The 16,025-nt window shown below is 40.0% G+C and overlaps 1 pseudogene; it reads left to right on the forward strand.

The window, feature by feature from the left end:
* Positions 1-6,447, forward strand: part of LOC115518760 — a 138,978-nt pseudogene extending 132,531 nt beyond the window's left edge.
* The last annotated feature ends 9,578 nt before the right edge of the window (positions 6,448-16,025 follow it).

A 16,025-nucleotide genomic window follows, 5' to 3' on the forward strand; every position in this document is an offset into this window, starting at 1 on the left:
ATAGATAATAAATGAACACTCACCTTGGGTTCCTGGCCAGGAACTTTGAGAGACTACCATCTCAAAAACTCCTCCCAGTTCTGGAGAAATGGTTGCAAACTTTTCTCCTCAGACCTGGATTGCCATTTCTATGCTGATTCGTTCATCCCAATGAGACCAACACTTGTAACTCCTGTTTATGACTCAGCAGCTAGTTGCACTTCTTTCCTAATTCTCTTCACTCCTACTCAGGTCATCAATCTTTGTACCAGGTGGGCAAACCTTTACACCTGTCTCTCAGGACAGACCAAGGGCCTCCAACTCTGCAAATTCCAGATTCTCCTGCCAAGGATGGCAATAAATGTGATCTGCCTCATCGACCTTAAATCTTCAGTTTGACCCCCCTCATTATTTCTGACAGCCTTTAGGTGAGTGCCTCTATTTTGGTCTCTGTCCTTTCTTGCCAGCAGGGGGCTCTCTACTCTCATCTGCGGGAGTCCTACCACTTGGGATATTTTTTCTTTTTTTCTTTTTTTTTTCTTTTTAATTTTTTTAATGCTTATTCATTTTTTGAGAGAGAGAGAGAGAGAGACAGAGAGAGAGACACACAGCATGAGCAGGGGAGGGGCAGAGAGAGAGAGGGAGACACAGAATCTGAAGAAGGCTCCAGACTCTGAGCTGTTGGCACAGAGCCTGGTGGGCTCCAACTTGTGAACCACCAGACCATGACCTGAGCTGAAGTTGGAAGCATAATGGACTGAGCCACCAGGCGACCCTTTGCTGGCTTTTTCTAAGAGAGCTGCCTCTCCCCATCCCAACATTGGCAAATGTGGTTACTAATCCTATTACCATGGAATCTAGACTCCAAAGAAGATGCTTGATTTGATAACACAAATATTTATAAATTCTTTATGATTAAATAATAAATCCCTTCTGGCTTCTTGAAACTCCTGTTCTGGGTACTTCAAAATGAAAATAAGCCTGTATTTCTATAGGTCCTTATCTATGAAGTTTAAACAAACTATGGTACTCTGAGCTAAATTTAAATAGGTAAAATTTGCTTTTTTGAAATATTCATGTGCTGTCTTCCATTTACCTAATGAAAGATATATGACCTCAGCTAATTTCCCAAGCAAATTGCTTGTCAAAAAGTGTGAGTATTCTTTCTGGCAAATAGTCTTCATGGCTGCCATTTTTTTTTTTTCCTCCTCAGTGGAAAGTAAAAAGGAAAAAAGATTCCCCCTTCTACATATAAAAAAATCATTTAGGGGCGCCTTTAGTAATCGTCTGCATCATCGGCCACTGAGCACTCTGTGTTTAATGGTAACTTGAAGAGTCAGCTGCAGAATGAAACCACATTTAGGGGATGATGGCCCCATGACTTCAACACAAAACCCTGAAGGTTGAAGTCATCCCTCATCAATATGGAATATTTCATCCTGCTCTAACCTTCCCATTAACACCATCTACCCTCCTTTCCCTCCAAAATTATGGCAAAGAAATATCTACCTTTAAGAACCATTCATACCAGTTTGGCTGCTGTTTTGAAGAATACGGTTTGAAAAGACATTATTTTACATCCTCCTGTCCACCTGGTCATATGTATTAAGTAAGTCTTAAAGCAATACCTCCACGCTGTGCTTCTGCAGAGAATAACTAGGTCTGTCTCATAACCAAGGCACATCTTTTTTTTTACATTTATTTATTTATTTATTTATTTATTTATTTATTTATTTTTTTGAGAGACAGAGGGAGACAGAGCTCAAGTGGGGGAGAGGCAGAGAGAGAGGGAGACACAGAATCTGAAGCAGGCTCCAGGCTCTGAGCTGCCAGCACAGAGCCTGACGCAGGACTCGAACCCACAAACCACGAGATCATGACCTGAGCCGAAGTCGGACACTCAGCCGACTGAGCCACCCAGGCGCCCCCAAGGCACATTTTATATACAACTCACTGCATTTCTCTACCCAGAACACATTCCTTCACAGAAGCTGGTTCCACATCTGCTATTAACTCATACCTTTAAGCACCAACATTACCACTGTCCCCTGCCCACCCCCAGCCAACTGGTGGGTACCTGTAGAAGCCATTAAGAGAAGCTTGAAGGAAATTTACCTATCTGCCAAAAAGCAATATTTGTTTACTGCTAATGAACACCAAAGAAATGTGTTCAGGGGAGGACAGCATCTAGTTCGTTTTCTTAGCAAATATATCACCCGCCTCAGCTAAAACTGAGATGACCAGCATCAGGGTTCCTCCAGGTCTTGAGAAACATTGACCTCCTGACTGCTCTTATCAGTAAGAATGCTTTGTATTGCAAGTAATGGAAAATGATTGAAATGATTTAAGATGATTGAAACATTTAAAATGATTTAAATGATTTAAGCAACGTGGGCAAATTGTTAAGCTCCTAACTCACGTAACTCAGAGGTCCAGAGTGATGGCTTTAAAAGAGGGTTGGCCCTGCAGTCCAAACCTTGTCACTAAGGGCTAGGTTCTCTCCATGTCTTCACTCAGTGTTGCCTTCTTTCTCTGTCTCTACACCGAGTCTCTACAGTAATTCTAGAATCCTCTCATGATAACAAAATGACTGCAGCAGTTCCAGCACATTCCATCACACTACACCGTCCAGGCAGATGCCAGTTGTTCCCGAAAAACTGAGAGGCTTTCCTAGAAACTGCAACAATCAGTAACCTATAAACATTCCTTGGGTCTCCTCAGCTGTGACTAAAATACATGACCAACCCTGCACAAATAACATCTAGGAAATGAGATTAGAGCTGATGAAAGAAATCAAGATGAGGAATGGATCTGGGGGTAATGGAAACAGTGTCCATAAAAGCTTCCTGTACATGAGCATTTACTCCGTCTTCCATAACTCCCTATACTACAAGACACCAGTGAAAGAAACCTTTGCTCATCTGAACTGATGTAATTTTTCTGTTTTCAGCTCAGGTGACCACTCTCCCTGGGTTATCTCAGCCACTGCCAAGGCCTTAAATATCTTCTACGTGAGAGATGCCTCTCAGAGCAGTACCTTCAGGCCAGGAGCTATCTCCTGAATGTTAAAGAGGTACGTTCAATATGTTTTTACTCAAAAACACTTGAAACTCTTTAAAAAAAAAAAAAAAAGAATCCTTATCTTTTAGAGATCGATGCTAAAATAGTTACGGAAGAAGTGATACGACATTTGGATTTGTGTCACGTCCTCCAGTGGAGAGAGGAGGAAATGTGGGTTGGGCTGAAACAAGATAGATGAAATGGTAGTTGTTGAAGCTAAAGGTGAGCATGCATGAAATTATTATACTATTCTTTCTACTTTCAAATATGTTTGATACTTTTTATAAGAACCTTCCCAGTGGTACCTCAAACTCAACATGCTTGTGAAAGTTAAGATATAGTTTCAGCCACACAAATAGAGACTGAAAATAATGCTGGCCTACAGGAGAAAGGATTTTTCTCTTTCATGTAAAAGTCTGGTATATCACTCCATAGTGTCAGGGACCCAAGTTCCTTCTACTTTGTTGCTCTATTATCTGTATGGTGTTCTTTTGGTCTTCGTGATCTCAGGTGGCTCAATATCATCACCTTTTGAGCAGCTGGAAGGAAAAGAGGAAGGGAGTATGCCACTCCCTTTAAGAGTGAGACCCAGGGGGTGTCTGGGGTGGCTCAGTTGGTTAAGCGGCCCACTCTTGATTTTGGCTCAGGTCATGATCTCACAGTTTCTGAGACTGAACCCCGAGTTGGGCTCTGTGCTGACAGCATGGAGCCTACTTAGGATTCTCTTTCTCCCTCTCTCTGCCCCTCCTCCCACTTTCTCTCTCTCTCTCAAAATAAAATAAATAAACTTAAAAAAAAAAGTGCAACCCAGAAGTCACAAACATCACTCCCCCTCAGATCCTATTGCCCAGGATTTAATCATATGAATAATTGCACTGCAAGCAAGGCTGGGAAATATATTGTCTTTCTGGGTGGCCATGTGCCAAGCTAAAGACTTCTTTTTTTTATTAAATTTTTTTTTTCAACGTTTATTTATTTTTGGGACAGCGAGAGACAGAGCATGAACGGGGGAGGGGCAGAGAGAGAGGGAGACACAGAATCGGAAACAGGCTCCAGGCTCCGAGCCATCAGCCCAGAGCCTGACGCGGGGCTCGAACTCACAGACCGCGAGATCGTGACCTGGCTGAAGTCGGACGCTTAACCGACTGCGCCACCCAGGCGCCCCAAGCTAAAGACTTCTAATATGAAGAAGGAAGAGAAGACATATTGGGAAGCAACTAGCAGTCTCTGGCCCATTTTCCCCCCTGAGTCATCCAAATATCCACGTACACCCTTATTCCCACACATTTTTTTCCTCTCTGGGGAGAGAAACCACCAAGTTCCATTCAGTTTCTGCTTCCAGCTCAAAGTTCACAATCTCTGGCTAATTCTCAGTCCTATTGGTAACATCCACATATAATTTCTCATGGTCTGATAGCCTATAAACTAAAAAGACAAATCTGTCCTCCAACCTTCCTGTTATAAATTGCAGAGCAGGAAGAGGGTAACCAATATACACACAAACTTCCACAATCTATTTGAAAAAAGGGAAAATGGGAAGAAAACAGCAGCCTCTCGTTCACAGCAATCATCAGACCCTGCAGAGGGGTAATTGCAAAGACTCCCTGACCTGGTAGAGAAATAAGTGCCTAGGTTTTCCCATCTGGCAGTTGGTATTCTTGATGTCTGGGGGTCGGGGGGTGGGGGCAGTGGAGACCTCTCTCCTGAACCCTTGTTCCTTCCTCTCCGTGATCCCAGATTTTGTCCTATGCGGGGTGGGGTGGTTCTTCTCGTCCATTTGTCTCCATGGCCACATCTGAACTCGACTTTGCAGAATGTGCCCTACATAGGGCTGCTCAGTTTTCAAAAGGAACTTCTGTGTACAGGCTTGAGGGCCTTTGTGCAGTAATCGAACAAAGGTTTCCTGTAGACATGTGTTTAAGTCTGAAGACTGATCTTTTATGGACAAGGCATGGAAATAGACTCTTCCCTAAAGCCTCAGAAGAAACCCTTGTTCTGCCAAAACCCTGATTTTAGGCTAGTGAGACCCATTTCAGACTTCTGATCTCCAGAATGCTAAGATAACAAATCCGTGTTGTTTTAAGCCACTGGGTTTGTAGTAATTTGTTACAGCAGCCACAGGAACTACTACGTGCACCTTCATGAAGCTGGGACACTACTTAACCTAAAGAAGACTATAAGCTCAAGAGGCAGGGCCGGGCATGTTGGTGACACCTCTCCTGACCCTGGGAACGCACCCTCTTGTGCCATAGGGAGGTAAATGCAATAAAACCAGCGGGAACAGCCTCCAACCAGGTTCGTGGACAGGCCCAGACTGCACACTCTCACCAGATGTTTTTTTCTCCACTCTTCTATCTCCTGGCTTTTCAATTCCTGGCACAATTCTGACTTCTAATACCTGTCTCTGCCCCTCACCCTCAGTCCAAAGATCCAGAATGCTCTTCTGCAGCTCACTCAGCTCAGCTGTGTGCTTAGCCTGCTCCCTCAATGCCAGTGACATTTACAGTTTCAGGCCACAGATCTCCCCACCAGCCCAGCTGGTCCTTGTGACTTGGGGAGGCAGGGATTCAGGGAGAAACAATGTTGTAATGGGACAATCATGTTACCAAAGACTTCGCGTCAAATCACAAATTTGACCCATCAAATACCAAAAAGACACATAAGACACTGGAAAAGTCTGTGGCACCTTGTAATAAGCTGCTCAGGTCTTATAAAAGAGAAATAAATGTCCTATCTGCATAGAGTTCTTAAGAAGACTGACACTATGGAGAATATAATCAGCGCATTAAATTCATTATTCATTATTAATTCATGTATTTGACTTACCCAGGGCAAATATGCTAATTATATACATATTAATAGTTAATTAGACATTCAATTGATGCCTTGCTGGTGACTTCCTTGTATTTATAATAACTTTGAGGGAAAATCTAGGGGATCCAAGTGTCATTAAAAATTCTTCTGGAGAGGCGTGGAGTTGGTGGCTGCCACCTTTGGGTTGGGGTGCACCGCACTCTCGGTGGAGACCAGGGAGCTGAGCCAGAGCCACGGCCAGTATGATGGTAGCAGTTGGACTGACCACTGCTGCTGCAGGAGCTGCAAGCCGTTTTCTCTTACAAGCGGTGAAACTCCAAATGGAGCCTCAAAAAAAAAAAAAAAAAAAAAGTTTTTCAAAGTCTACCAAAATCTGTCTTCAGGGGTGGCTATCACAGAGGTGGGTTTGAACCCAAAATGATAAAATGAGAAGGAGCATTAATACTAGGTGTAAGCCCTACTGCCAATAAAGGGAAAATAAGAGATGCTTATCAACGAATGAAGCTTTTAAATCACCCAGGCAAGGGAGGGTCTCCTTATATGGCAGCCAAAATCAATGAAGCTAAAGATTTACTAGGTCATGCTAAGAAATGAAGTACTTGTGCGATAAACTTTAAGTTCTTGTTAGCTTACATATATGAGTGCCAGCTTTTTATAATACAATGCCTCAAAGCTACAAATTTAAAAAAATTATTCTGAAAAATAAGTACTGTTGCAATATCTGTAAGTGAAACTTATAGTGTTGTGAGCAACTTATATATTCAACAAGAGAGCAATAGCTAATTTAGTTACCCACAGCTATAAAATATCATTTGATCATTCAAATTTATCTTTAGAAAGAAATCTTAGTAACATGCAAAGTTGCTTAATTTATAGAAGTGAGAAAAGCAAGATGGAAAATGATACATAGTATTGCTTCAACTTTATGAAAATATGCATTGAGAAATAGGGTAAGTCACACAGGATGGATAATATATATGAATGAAAGTGATACACAAGAATATTTGATATAAAAGACATTTACATTATATCCTTGGGCAAAAAAAAGGGGGCACACATCATGACACCATTTTTTAAATGTATTTATTACTTTTATTTTTATTTTATTAAAAACTTATTTATTTATTTATTTGGAGAGAGAGACAGAGAGAGAGAGCACAAGGGGGGGTGAGGGGCAGAGAGAAGGAGAGACAGAATCCCAGGCAGGCTCCACGCCATCAATGCAGAGCCCGATGTGGGGCTCAAACTCATAAACGGTGAGATCATGACCTGAGCCAAGACCAAGAGTCAGATGCTTAACGGACTGCACCACCCAAGTGCCCCTATGTTTATTTGTTTTTAAGAGACAGAGAGATGAGGAGAGCGCGCACGCACACACCCAATGGGGGAGGGGCAGAGAGAGAGGAAAGAGAGAATCCCAAGAAGGCTTTGCACTGTCTGCACAGAGCCCAATGTGAGGCTCAACCCCTGACCATGAGATTGTGACCTGACCTGAAATCGAGAGTCAGGTGCTTAACCGACTGAGCCTCCCAGGAACCCATCATGACACCATTCTTTAAAACAAAATGTATATTTCTACATGTGCATCAAAATCTCTGGAAGATACACATGAAATGGTAATAGGATTAATCTCTAGTTATAATGCTAATTTTTATTTTCCCCTTTTTACTTTAAGCAATTGTCTAAATTTTTCTATAATTATCATATATCAATTTCCTATGGCATATAAAAAATACACAGTCACTTCCAGTCAGGGAAAGAAGCAAAGAAATATTCAAAGAAAATACCCAATATGCAAATAGCAGTTGCCTCTACACAGTTATTTTTTCTTTTACCTGTTATTATTATTATTATTTTTACCCTTTACTTTTTTACTCATTTCAACATTACTTTAAAGAAGATACATTGTTAGGTACAAACTTCCGGTTATAAGTAAGTACTGAAGATGTAATGTACAACATGATGACTACACTTAACACTGCCGTATGGTATATTTGAAAGTTGTTAAGAGAGTAGATCCTAAGAGTTCTTGTCACAAGAAACAAATACTTCTTCTCTTTTATTAGTATCTATATGAGATGATGAATGTTAACTAAATTTATTGTGGTAATTCTTTCACGATATATAGAAGTCAAGGTATTATGCTGTCCACCTTAAACTTATACAACGCTGCATGTCAATTGTATCTCAATAAAACTGGTAAAAAAAAAAAAAGACATTGCTACCATTATTTTTATTAATGGCTAAATTCTCTTAAATTCTTTGATCTGATATTAATGTAACTATGCCAACTTTTTTCTGCTATGTGCTTGTCACACTTTTTGGTATCCCTTTATTTTTAATCTCTCTGTGAGTATTTGTTTAGGTGTATCTCCTATGCATTCTCAAAATCATATTGACTCATAATCTAGATCTTTTAACTGATGAGTGTCGTTTGATATACAATGGTTGTGTCCTGATGTAAACCGTCCCGATATAAACTACTATCTTAATTTGTGTTTTCTTTTTATACTTCTGTTTTTCTTTCTTTCCTCCTTTCCTGGCTCCTGTTAGATTAGCAAAAGCTTTCCATCTCCCCACTACCTTCTTCTCCCTGGTGTGAAGGCTATACATTGTTTTTCTGATTTTGGAGGCTACCTTTAATTTTTTTTAATAACATATTTAACATATATAACAATTTAATTTTTTTCTCTGACAGAGTCTGAAGTTATTCAATAGTTCTATCATACTCCAGAACAGAACCTTAGCATGGGCTATTTCTATTTTTGCATCTTTATCATGCAGGCTTTTCCCCACATGGTTATTTCCTCATGGTTGCAATATGATTGCCATAACTCCATTAGGTATCAAGTTTACATTCAAGGCAGAAAAAAAGGAGAGGAAGAGAAAGGTCTTATCTATCCTATATGTTAAGAGAGCAAAAATTTTCCCATATTCTACCAGCTAAATTTCAACTAAGTTGTATTGCTATCCAACCCATGATGCTATCTTAGCTGCAAAGGAAGCTGGGAAGACTAGGGCAACAAAGTGTTTGCCCATAGATCAGGATTCTATTCTTACTTTAGGCAAAACTTGAAAATGGCTCTTAAAGAGGGAAGGAGATGCATCCCTTACACCATGATCTAGAGCAAGTCACTTTCCTACACTGTAAAATTAGCACATTGGATTAGATTATCTCTGTTGATTATTTGTAGGGGTGACGGTCTGGATCAGGATAATAATAGCAGCATAGAAAGTATTTAAGAAATATTTAAAGGAAAATTCAACAAGTCTGAGATTGAATGAACCTAGGCTTTTCAACAATTCGCACTGTTTCATTTTCTGTTGACACCATCTAGTAAACCCCTATATCTCAGTTCCAACTGCTTTTACTTGTTTATTCAAAGATTTGTGTGGTGGCACTGTTTTACCACCAACCTGTTTAGGATTAGGTTTCCTTTTGTAAAAAAAAAAAAAAAGGAGGGGGGAGGACTTGGATTCATACATCTTTGTTAGCTCTGAAATTTGTTGATTCTTTTTAACAATTCAATTCAGTCAGCATTTATTAAATACTTTATTCAACTAAGGCATTCTTCCAAATGCCATGGGAAAATAAAGATGAGAAAAATGTATCCCCTGACCTCAAGGAATTCACAGTAAAAGTGTGATATAAGGATTTATCATCATTATCATCACTATTACCATCATAACCACCTATGTTCTCTTTCTTCAGGCCTGCTTCTTCCAAGGTCAATCTTAACACTGTGGGAGCCTAGAGCAGAGACAGTTTGTAACTCTACCATAGGTATTTCTGTTCCTGGATCCATGTAATTGGGGTTGTTGTGGATTTTTTTTTAATGTTTATTTATTTTTGAGAGAGTGTGCATGCGTGCATTCAAGCAGGGGAGGGAGGAAACAGAAGATCCCCAAGCAGGCTCTGTGCTGACAGCAGAGAGCCCAATGCAGGGCTCAAACTCGTGAACTGTGAGATCATGACCTGAGCAGTTGGGTTTGTTTCTTGCTGAAGGAAGACAGCCTACAGAAAAAGGAGTGAGTGGCAGAATTAACTTCATTTTGGGAGGGTCTAGGAAAATGAGATGGAGTTGGGGATACAATAGCTTGATAGTCAGAACCCATGCTCCATAATAGCTTACCTAGTTATTAGGGGTAAATGAGATGAAACATTTCTTCTTGACTCTGCGTGAAGAAGAGGCATTTTAAGAAACTGGTTATGCTCACCACTGAACAATTTAATTACTGAATTGGCCATGTGGAAAGCTTACCCAGAGTTGACTAATACACTTAAATCTCATCACTTTTGACCCAGAATTTACAACAAGGCTGGTTCTGAAGTAAGACTGGCCTGGCAAGATGCCTTCTCTGAAGTTCCTGCTCTTCAATAAGGTGGATTACAGCTTTTTGATACCATAAGTGAACATACGTGGAAAGCTTACCCAGAGTTGACTAATACACTTAAATCTCATCACTTTTGACCCAGAATTTACAACAAGGCTGGTTCTGAAGTAAGACTGGCCTGGCAAGATGCCTTCTCTGAAGTTCCTGCTCTTCAATAAGGTGGATTACAGCTTTTTGATACCATAAGTGAACATACGTGGGAAGCAACATTTGCTTATTTCTATACTTTCTTTTTTAATGTTTTATTTTTGAGTGTGCAAGTGGGATAGGGGCAGAGAGAGAGGGAGACAGAGGATCTGAAGCAGGCTCTGCACTGATAGCAGCAAGCCCAATATGGGGCTCGAACCCACGAACCACGAGATCATGACCTGAGCAGAAGTTGGACACTTAACTGACTGAGCCACCCAGCCACCCCTCATTTCTATACTTTCTGTGCTAGATACCCTCCTTTGCTTCTCCAGATCTACTTTCCACCCTTTCTACCCTGCTGTCTGCTCCAGTGGGTGACCTTTTTTGACCATACCAACGGTACCTCTTACTCTCTGACTTCCAGTTGGGTTCAACCAGTGGGAGGCCCTACCAAATCTAAGGTCAAGGGAGATGTAATGTCAGGACTTATTTTCCAGACTCTCCCTTGTATGCCTGAAGGCTACAGCTGATTCAGGCAGCCTTCACCAACAGCTACAGATCTCTCTCTCTGAGTTTGAGTAACTGATTGTTCCCTTTATCCCTTCGGGCTTGCCCTACAGTGCTTCATCATCTTCCATTAGTTTCTCTCAACCTTGTCCAAACTGTCATAAATGGTTATTCCATCACATCCTACTCCATTTCCCCGTTGTGTGTGCCATCTCTTTCCTGCCAGGTTCTGACTGACACATATTCCCAGAGATTCCAACGTGATATCTGTACTTCTAAGGATTACCAGCTCACCCATCTCTCACACTGTACCTATACTTTCTAATTTGAGTTGATGTATATAAAGTATATATCTCAGGGACTGGCACATAATACTATGTGCACAGTAATTGTTGGATTCTTTCCATTCTTCTATTTTAGGTGGATATTATTATCTCTATTTTTTGCAACAGGTCCCATTGAAGTTCAATAACTCTTGCCCAAAATGACACAAGAGTCTCAACCGAAAGAAGTGGGTCTCAAACCAAGATCTGTCACATTACACCTTACCATGCCACTTCTCACTACTCACTTCTCACTTTTCACGATAGTGAAATCTTATTTACATTTGTATCATTCATTCCTACTTATTACAGTGGCCGCCTTCAGCAGTTGCATTAAAAATACTTGTTGGGTAGCAGAATGAATAAATTTTGTCATCACTTATACATTTATTTAGCTATTGTAGAAGTTGTAGGAAAAAAGCCTGTATGATTACTAATTTTAAGTCCCATTAGCTCCATAAAAAGTGGTTTTTGATGTTGAAAAATACTTTCACTCATATTAATGTTATTGTATTTTGCTCAAGTCCAGCTCTTAATATGGATTTTATATTTGTTTCACTTTCAGTAATTTCCAGAAATAAATCATTCAAAACACAAAGACTAATGCATTTTACAAAGCACAAAAGAAGACCACTTGTATCAAACAATACACTTTAAAACCATGGTAAGAAATGTCTGTTTTTAAAACACATTTTCACACAAGTGCTGAAAAAAGTAGCTCATGGCAAACTACAACATAGCCTTCATATATTTGTATTTTTTTAAGTTTATTTATTTTTGAGAAACAGAGAGAGAGAGAGAGGAGAGAAAGAGACAGAGAGAGAGAGAGAGAGAGAGAGAGAGAGAGAGAGAGAATGCACCAGAAGGGGAGGGGAAGAGAGAGAAGGACAGAGAGAATTCCAAGCAGGTTCCTCTCTGTCAGTGCAGAGCCCGATCCGGGGCTCGAACTCACGAATTGTGAGCTCATGACCTGAGCTGAAACCAAGAGTCAGATGCTTAACCAATTGAGCCACCCAGGTGCCCCAATGTGTTTCTATTTTTCAATCGGTATGTGATTCGTTATTACATGTTTCTAAATGTTGGGGCACCTGGGTGGCTTAGTCGGTTAAATGTCTGATTCTTGGTTCAGCTCAGGTCATGATCACACAGTTCATGAAATTGAGTCCTGTGTCAGGCTGCACTGACAGAGCAGAGCCTGCTTGGGATTCTCTCTCTCTCTCTCTCTCTCTCTGTCTCGCTCTCTCTCCCTCTGCCTCTCCCTTGCTCTCATGTGTGTGCTCTCTTTCTCTCAAAAGAAATAAACATTTAATAAAATTTTTAAAAAATGTCACGCTCCTTCCTGAGTGCAAGGTATGGCTATACTGCATAAAAAAATCTTAATTCTATGCTTTTCTATTTTTTAACAATTTATTTTAATTTTTTTTAAGTAAGCGCTATGCCCAACGTGGGGTTTGAACTCATGACCCTAAGATCAAGAGTCCCATTCTCTACCAACTGAGCCAGCCAGGTGCCCCTATGCTTTTCTATTTAAAAATGAAGTTGAAATTTTTTCTTGATTATAAGGTGAATAAATACAGGTGGTAGCAATATTAAAAACACACAAAAAATGTATGAATTAGAAGCTAAAAATATTCATAATCCCACTGCCCAAAAATATTAACATTAGAACATGTTTCTACGCAATAGAATATAGACAAAAGTCTATATATAGCTGAGGTGAACTTTTTTTAGGTCAGTAGCTGATCACCCTGGCAGGGTGCACCTGACCATGTGCTGTAAGTTTTATTTTGCAGCTCTGGACTTTGAACCTTGAGGGAATGCACAAAAGAACACTTAGATTTGGTTATGAGGCGACTGAAGGTGATCCAAAGGTGTGGCAGTCTAGCAATGAGCTAAGCAACCATTAATGGTGGAGTTCAGCAGAGTGACAGCAATTGTCTAGTGGCAACAATGCCAGCAGTAGCTTCCGAGGCAGTTGATCTCTGTAGCGTGATCCTGACTCGATTTTGCCATCTTTGGTATCTGCCTGTTTTCCAAACGTGGTTCTCAGGCCTTCAGTCAATTGTATGAGTTCACGGATATCCTCAGAATACATTTCCTTATTGTTTAGGTCAATTTGAGTTTTGTTTCTCTTACTTGAAGCCAAATGCATTCTAAATGATATATTAGGGTGACTCTATGAATTTGCCAATGTTAGACCATTTATGAACTATAAAACCTACACCTTGATATGGTTCAGTCTAACAAAATTTGGTAATAGGAAATGCAGTGCTTGAAGTGTGGAACTGGGGGCGCTTGGCTGGCTCAGTCACAGAGCACGCGACTCTTGATCTCAGGGTTATGAGAGCAAGCCTCACGTCAAGCACGGAGCCTTCTTAATAAACAAAAAATGTGGAACTACCTGATTCAAGGAGGGGCAAGCAGACAGTGTGATGCCTCACTTCTCTGGGGTTGAAATAAGTCTTTCTTATTCAGCATCGCAATTGGTTTAACCAACTGTTTCTGGAGTGTGCAAATATATATATAGGCATATGAAAAGATGATAGAGCATAGTATTCTATTTTTTTGTTTAAAAAGTTGAAAAATTAAGGTTAACTAATACTTATTACATGAATTGACCCTAGTGTCCTCACTCAATTCATATGTCAAATGATTTCAAGTTACTAAGGTATGTGGCAGGCATAAATCTAGGCTTTCCAGAGATTGATATACCCATATTTTGAAAGCTTTCTTAAAGAAAAATAACAAAAAATTATGAATACAAAATAAGGTATGAAAGCAAATTGTTATCGAGGACAAAAGACACAGGGATTTCAATTTCATGTGATTTTCTCATTAAGAGAATATATGGTGAGTTGATAATTCTAAATGCCTCATTATTTAGTGTATTCCTGTCAGAAGAGACTTCCATTTTGACTAGGCATTAATGAGAACCAAATCTTTCACATGTAATTTTGCATGTCTCTTTAGACTAATATTCTAAAGAATAATACCTGACTTCATACATTTCAAACTTTGTTTCTCTTCCACTACCCACATACTTCTAGTGCCTAGCACAACTGGACACACTCAGATCACAATATGACCTCTGGCTTTGCATTTTCATGTCACAGAAGCTGGATGAGTTGGCATAGTGGCAGTAAAAATGTTTCTGGAAAGCATTCCTATGTCAGGATGGTTACCAATAACTTATACATAAATATTTTCCATTAAATCCAAATTAAATGTAATCCCCCTCATTCAGCTTCTCATTAGATCCAAAAAGATGGCTGCTGCCACACCACACACACCTACCCAACACAAAATGGGGGATGTATGACAGAGAGGAGAGAGGAGTGGAAAGGAATGATGGCCTTAAACAAGTTATGGAAAGAGCCCATGAATGAGAGGGACTTTGAACCATTAACTTTTTTTGCTTCTCACATAATTGCCCCTATTGGGGGCAGTCCTGAGGAAAGAGGGGGACAATGCAGAGGATTCTTTTTATTATTATTATTTTTAATGTTTATTCATTTTTGAGAGAGATAAAGAGAGAGACTGAGCACAAGCGGGGGAGGGGCAGAGAGAGAGAGAGGGAGACAAAAAATTTGAAGCAGGCTCCAGGCTCTGAGCTGTCAGCACAGAGCCTGACGCAGGGCGCAAACCCATGAACTGTGAGATCATGACCTGAGCTGAAGTTAGATGCTTAACCAACTGAGTCACCCAGGCGCCCCTGATACAGAGGATTCTAAAGGGATTCCTTCACACAGGCACTTACTTACTACACTTCATGTGTAGTGTATTACGATACTGTTTATGAGAGCCCAGTTATATCGACTTACAGATTACACTTTCTCACTTTAACCATCACAAAATGCCCAAGAGTCTTTTTTTTTAGAAGTATGTCAGATTGATTGATTGATTGATTGATTGATTTAGTGCAAGTGAGCAAGGGGCAGAGAAAAAGAATCCCAGGAGGAGCAGAGGGAGAAAGAGAGAAAAAGAAAGAGAGGGGGAGGGAGAAGCAGGACTCATGCTCACTCAATGTGGGACTCGAACTCACAAACCATGAGATCATGACCTGAGCTGAAGCCAGATGTTTAACAACTGAGCCACCCAGGCGCCCAAAGTGCCTGAGTCTTAAAAAGGAGATTCTAAGAAACTATGGCTCATAGTTAATACTAATAATGAAAGTGATAGACAAGAAAGTGTCTGAGCCAACACCTATGTATTTCTAGTATAAATTCTTATCAGTCCCATAAGGGATGAAAATAAGGATGATGTAATCAGATTTGACAAGAGCAGGACCAAAAATTTTAAGACTATTTGAAATATGGATTTATATCCACTAATGATAAAATGAGGCATTTTGTGATATCATTATAATGATATCATAGCCAGACATTTAAAAAATCTTTATTTCATCCTTCAAAATGATATATTTTATGTGTGTTCATGGTATTAAAATGTTAACATGAAATAATATTTGCATTTATGTATACTATGGCTGCATTTTTTAAGTGTTAGGGGTATAGGGGCACCTAAATGGCTCAATCAGGTGAGCATCCGACTCTTGATTTTGGCTCAGGTCATGATCTCACAGGTTGTGGGACTGAGCCCTACATAGGGCTCTTTGCTGATGCTGAGGAGCCTGTTCAGTATTCTCACTCTCTCTCTCTGCCCCTCCCGGGTCATGCTCTCTCTCTTTCTCTCTCAAAATAAATAAACTAAAAAGAAAAAAAAAAGGATTTGTTAAAAAAAAAATAATAATAAAATAAAATGCCAGGGATATTTTTTAAAAGTTTGGGGAGCATAGGGCTAAACTATGACCTGCAGTAT

The sequence above is a fragment of the Lynx canadensis genome, chromosome B4 (assembly GCF_007474595.2).
Source record: "Lynx canadensis isolate LIC74 chromosome B4, mLynCan4.pri.v2, whole genome shotgun sequence".
Classification (NCBI taxonomy): domain Eukaryota; kingdom Metazoa; phylum Chordata; class Mammalia; order Carnivora; family Felidae; genus Lynx; species Lynx canadensis.